Source organism: Puma concolor, chromosome A1 (assembly GCF_028749965.1).
Source record: "Puma concolor isolate L17-30 chromosome A1, mPumCon1.1.hap2, whole genome shotgun sequence".
Lineage (NCBI taxonomy): Eukaryota > Metazoa > Chordata > Mammalia > Carnivora > Felidae > Puma > Puma concolor.
The window spans coordinates 204,861,438-204,867,836 of record NC_141667.1 but is presented as its reverse complement, the minus strand read 5'-3'; positions in this window follow the sequence as shown (position 1 = coordinate 204,867,836).

The window sequence follows — 6,399 nt, the reverse complement described above, 5'->3', positions numbered from 1 at the left end:
TTACCTCCTGCAACTTTGCTGAATTCATGAATCAGTTCTAGCGGTTTTTTGGTGGAATCTTTTGGGTTTTCTATATAGAGTATCATGTCATCTGCGAAGAGTGAAAGTTTGATCTCCTCCTGGCCAATTTGGATGACTTTTATTTCTTTTTGTTTTCTGATTGCAGAGGCTAAGACTTCCAATAATACGTTGAATAACAGTGGCGAGAGTGAACATCCCTGTCTTGTTCCTGACCTTAGGGGGAAAGCTGTCAGTTTTTCCCCATTGAGGATGATACTAGCATTGGGTCATTCATATATGGCTTTTATGATTTCAAGGTATGCTCCTCTAATCCCTACTTTCTTGAGGGTTTTTATCAAAAAAGGATGCTGTAATTTGTCAAATGTTTTCTCTGCCTCTATTTAGAGTATCATATAGTTCTTGTCCCTTTTTTTATTGATGTGATGAATCACATTAATTGTTTTGCGGATATTGAACCAGCCCTGCATCCCAGGTATAAATCCCACTTGGTCGTGGTGAATAATTTTTTAATGTATTGTTGGATCCGGTTGGCTAATATCTTGTTGAGGATTTTGCATCCATATCCATCAGGGAAATTGGTCCATAGTTCTCTTTTATAGCGGGGTTTCTGTCTGGTTTTGGAATCAAGGTAATGCTGGCTTCATAGAAAAAATTTGGAAGTTTTCCTTCCATTTCTATTTATTGGAATAGTTTCAAGAGAATAGGTGTTAACTCTTCCTTAAATGTTTGGTAGAATTCCCCTGAAAGCCATCTGGCCCTGGACTCTTGTTTTTTGGGAGATTTTTAGTTACTAATTCAATTTCTTTACTGATTATGGGTCTGTTCAAATTTTCTATTTCTTCCTCTTTCAGTTTTGGTAGTGTATATGTTTCTAGGAATTTGTCCATTTCTTCCAGATTGCCCATTTTATTGGCATAGAATTGCTCATAATATTTTATTATTATTGTTTTTATTTCTGTTGTGTTGGTTGTGATCTTTCCTCTTTCATTCTTGATTTTATTTATTTGGGCCCTTTTTCTTTTTGATCAAACTGGCTAGTGGTTTATCAATTTTGTTAATTCTTTCAAAGAACCAACTTCTGGTTTCATTGATCTGTTCTACTGGGTTTTTTTTTTTGTTTTGATAGCATTAATTTCTGCTCTAATCTTTATTATTTCCTGTCGTCTGCTGGTTTGGGGTTTTATTTGCTGTTCTTTTTCCAGCTCTTTAAGACGTTAGGTTAGGTTGTGTATCTGAGATCTTTCTACCTTCTTTAGGAAGGCCTGGATTGCTATATACTTTCCTCTTATGACCACCTTTGCTGCATCCCAGAGGTTTTGGGTTGTGGTGTTATCCTTTTCATTGACTTCCATATACTTTTTAATTTACTCTTCAACTGCTTGGTTAGCCCATTCATTCTTTAGTAGGATGTTCTTCAGTCTCCAAGTATTTGTTACTTTTCCAAATTTTTTCGTGTGGTTGATTTCATAGTATTGTGATCTGAAAATATACACAGTATGATCTCGATCTTTTTGTACTTGCTGAGGGCTGATTTGTGTCCCAGTATGTGGTCTATTCTGGAGAATGTTCCACATGCACTGGAGAAGAATGTATATTCTGCTGCTTTAGGCTGAAATGTTCTGAATATATCTATTAAGTCCATCCGGTCCAGTGTGTCATTCAAAGCCATTGTTTCCTTGTTGATTTTTTGATTAGATGATTTGTCCATTGCTGTGAGTGGGGTGTTGAAGTCTCCTACTATTATGGTATTACTATCGATGAGTTTCTTTATGTTTGTGATTAATTGATTTATATATTTGGGCGCTCTCACATTTGGTGCATAAATATTTACGATTGTTAGGTCTTCTTGGTGGATAGACCCCTTGATTATGATATAATGCCCTTCTGCATCTCTTGATACAGTCTTTATTTTAAAGTCTAGATTGTCTGATATAAGTATGGCTACTCCGACTTTCTTTTGTTGACTGTTAGCATGATAGATGGTTCTCCATCCCCTTACTTTCAATTTGAAGGTGTCTTTAGGTCTAAAGTGGGTCTCTTGTAAACAGCATATAGATGGATCTTGTTTTCTTATGTTACCCTATCTTTTGATAGGAGCATTGAGTCCATTGACATTTAGAGTGAGTACTGAAAGATATGAACTTATTGCCATTATGATGATTGTAGAGTTGAAGTTTCTGGTGGCGTTCTCTGGTCCTTTCTAACCTTTGTTGCTTTTGGTATTTATATATATATATATATATATATATATATATATATATATTTTTTTTTTTTTTTTCCATCTTTTCTGCCCTCAGAGCGTCCCCCTTAAAATTTCTTGCAGGGCTGGTTTAGTGGTCACAAATTCCTTTAATTTTTGTTTGTCTGGGAAACTTTTTATCTCTCCTTCTATTTTGAATGACAGCCTTGCTAGATAAAGAATTCTTGGCTGCATACTTTTCTGATTCAGCACACTGAATATATCCCTCCACTCCTTTGTGGCCTGCCAAGTTTCTGTGGATGGGTCTGCTGCAAACCTCATCTGTCTTCCCTTGTAGGTTAGGGACTTTTTTTTCCCTTGCTGCTTTCATGATTCTCTCCTTGCCTGAGTATTTTGTGAATTTGACTATGATATGCCTTGTTGATGGTCGCTTTTTGTTTAATCTAATGGGGGTCCTCTGTGCTTCCTGGATTTTGATGTCAGTGTCTTTCCTGAGGTTAGGAAAGTTTTCTGCTCTGATTTGCTCACATAACCCTTCTACCCCTATTTCTCTCTCTTCTTCTTGGACCCCTATGATTCTGATGTTCCTTTTTAATGAGTCACTGATTTCTCTAATTCTTAAATTGTGCTCTTTTGCCTTAATCTCCCTCTTTTTTTTTCTGCTTCATTATTCTCTATGAGTTTGTCCTCTGTATCGCTGATTCTCTGTTGTGCCTCATCCATCCTTGCCACTGCTGCATCCATCCATGATTGCAGCTCAGTTATAGCATTTTTAATTTCATTCTGGCTACTTTTTACTTCTTTTATCTCAGCAGAAAGGGATTCTAATCTATTTTCGACTCCAGCTAGTATTCTTATTATTGTGATTCTAAATTCTGGTTCAGACATCTTGCTTGTATCTGTGTTGGTTAAATCCCTGGCTGTCGTTTCTTCGTGCTCTTTATTTGGGGTGAATTCCTTTGTTTTTCATTTTGAAGGGAGAAAAGGAATTAATGAGGTAGAAAAATTGAAATTAAAAGAAAATAAAATTTAAAAAATATTAAAATTAAAAATTAAACACACACACACATACAAAAATTGAATAGATGATGCTAGATCCTAGATGTCTTTTGGTCTGGGTGTTGGAAGAGGTTTGACAGATTAGAGAAAAAAAGGGGGGGGAGAGGAAATCGTTGGAGAATTTGAAAAAATGAATACACTGAAGTAGACTAAAATGAGATGATGGCGGTAAAATAGAATTTTAAAAATATATACAAAATTAAAGAATATAGTAGAAAAAAGTAAACAAAAATTTTTTAAGAAAAATTAAATATAAATATGATTTTTTTTCTTTTTCTGTATTCAAGAAAAAAGAAAAGAAACGAAAAAGAGAAAAAAGGTTAAAAAAAGAGAAAAGAAAAAAGGAAATCGTTTGAAAATTTGAAAAAGTGAATACACTGTAGTAGACCAAAATAAAATGCTGGAAGTAAAATAGAATTTGAAAAAAAATACATAAAATCAAAAAATATAGTGAACAAATTAAATAAAAATATTTTTAATAGAAATTGAAAGTAAAAATGAAGTTTTTCTCTTTCTGCATTAAGAAAAAGAAAAGAAACGAAAAAGAGAAAAAAAGAAAAAGAAAGAAAAAGAAAGGAAATTGAAAATTTGAAAAGGTGAATATACTCAAGTAGACTAAAATAAAATGATGGAAGTAAAATAGAGTTTGAAAAAAATTACACAAAAGTAAAAAATATAGTAATATAAATTAAAGAAAAAAATTTTTTAATAATAGAAAATAAAAATGAAATTTTTCTCTTTCTGTATTCTAGAAAAAGAAAAGAAGTGTAAAAGAGAAAAAGAAAAAAAAAGAAAATTGAATAGATGAACCTGCTAACAGATTGAAGTAGGACTGTAATTACTTCATTTTCCCCTAGAAGTCAGTCTATGTAGTGCTTTGTAGTCCATAAGCTAAGCAGGCGTTGAGACTTGTGTTCTTGAAGAGTGAAGTTGGCCCAGTTGGGAGGTGCTCAGTGTAACAGCTCCGCTCTCCACTAGATGGCGCTGCTTGCCTACTGGGGTGGATTGTTGTGGCGCTGGTAGGTGCGTATGCGCATGCGCGGGAGCGGTGAAAATGGCGCCACCCAGCTACCCAGACTGTTCTCCCAGATCAGCAGTCACGCACCCGTTCTCTATCTTCAGCCTTTGTCCATTCCCCGCTTTTTCACTGTCCGTGACCAGGCCCCAGGCAGTATCTCTCTCCCGAGTTTTGTCTTAGATGCGGCTGTTTTTCCCAGCCCCTTACTTCTGGAGGACTGCGGCTTTGACCCATTCTGCCCCTCTGCGGGAGGGTCTCGCCCAGCAATGACCGAATGTCAGCTGCACCCAGGAATGCTTGCTGGACCCTGCTGCTGCCGGTGCCCCGAGACCACGGCCAGGTGCCACCCCGCCCCAGAAAAAGTTCGCGAGATAGTGTAGCAGCAGTGTTTCAGGGATTATGGAAAATCACAACACACATCTGGCACCAGGCTTCACCCTTAACGACCTTGTTCCAGCACCAGCATATGTGGCCATTTTCTGCAGTCTGCTGGGACCAGGTGGCTTCAACAGTCTCTACTGAATGTCCTTCCAGCAGTGGAACAGCTTTTCCCCGTGTGGCCTGAGAACCTCCTGGACCCCACTCTGTTCCTGGGGATTCGCCCTTCCCACCAGAGCACTGCCAGGTATCGAGCTGTGCAGTTGCAGCCTTTGTGCTCCCCTTGTTTTCAGTTTTAATGGAATTTAAACCTTCTCCTTTCTCCTTTCTCCCTTTGTAGTTTCGTCCCTGCGGCTGTTTCCAATTTTCCACTTTCTCTCCAGCTGCTTTTGGGGAGGGGTATTTTTCCCGTATTCTCCCCCACCTCCTCAGTCTCTGTCCTCTCTCCACCTGCAAAAGCGGTTCCCTACCCTCCACGGCTTTTCACTCCCCAAATTCACCTTTCCGTGCCTTGTACCTGTTGAATTCTGTGGTTCAGGTTGTGCAGATTGTTGTGTTACTCCTCCAATCAGTTTTCTAGGTGTGTAGGATGGTTTAGTGTTGGCCTGGCTGTATTTCATGGACGCGAGACACACAAAAAACTTCCATGCTGTTCTGCCATCTTGGCTCCTCTGAAAAAGTTTTTTATGTTTGCGCCAAGAAGGGAGCAAGTTATATATTTTTTGGAAAAATTCAGGAAACTATAGAGGCTTTGTTAGTGTGACTGGGATGATCTAAACCAGCTTCTTAGATTTTTATGACAGTGAAAGCTAAGTTAGTTTATTTTGTACATGGTCTGATTCACACTCACATAGGAAAACAAAAGTGTGAAGAGAATAGTTTCCTTTATTGCATGTTATATTCTCTAATATTTTCTCCTTTATTATATTTTATAACAAAAAATTAGCTGTAACCCATAAAGCTGATGTCATTACCCAGTAATGGGTCATGTCCAGTTATAAAAACAGTGATCAAACATGAACCATATAGAAATCACACTTGGTCTATGTTGTTCTGGTTATTTTCCTCCTACATAATGGTCATTTCCAAAAAAACAAGCCTTTTGAATTACTTCCAGCAAAACTTCATGGAAAGTTCTGTTTTCCTTCTCTGATACAAATCACTGCAATTATATGAGGTATGATATTATTTGAGCTCCTTTGGCTGATTTCTAAAATATAACTGTACAAACTGACTTACATTTGTGACACTTCCTCAGAAAGAATCAATAAATAACTACCTAACATTTAGGAGAAAAAGAAAGAAAAAATTACTTCCAAACAATTAAATGTGGTGCCGTATCTAGGCAAAAAAGTAGTGGTAGAGGATATCATTGGGATAAGTGGCAAATTTCAAGTAGTTAATGTGAATTACATAGCAGTACTGCATCCAAATTAGATTTCCCGATTATGAGAATTCTGTAGTGGTTATATAAGAGAATGTCCTTGTTCTTGGAAAATATATATTGAAGTATTTCAGGATAAAGGTGTAGTATGTCTGAAATTTCCTCTCCAATGGCTAATGATTCAGAAAAAAAAAAAGTACGAGGATGTGCACATGTTGAGAAAGAGAATCATGAAAAGATAAACAGGCAAAAAGGTAACACTTGTTGAATCTGGCTGACAGATGCCAGATTTATACCATTCTTCATACCATTCACACAATTTTAATATATTTTTGAATT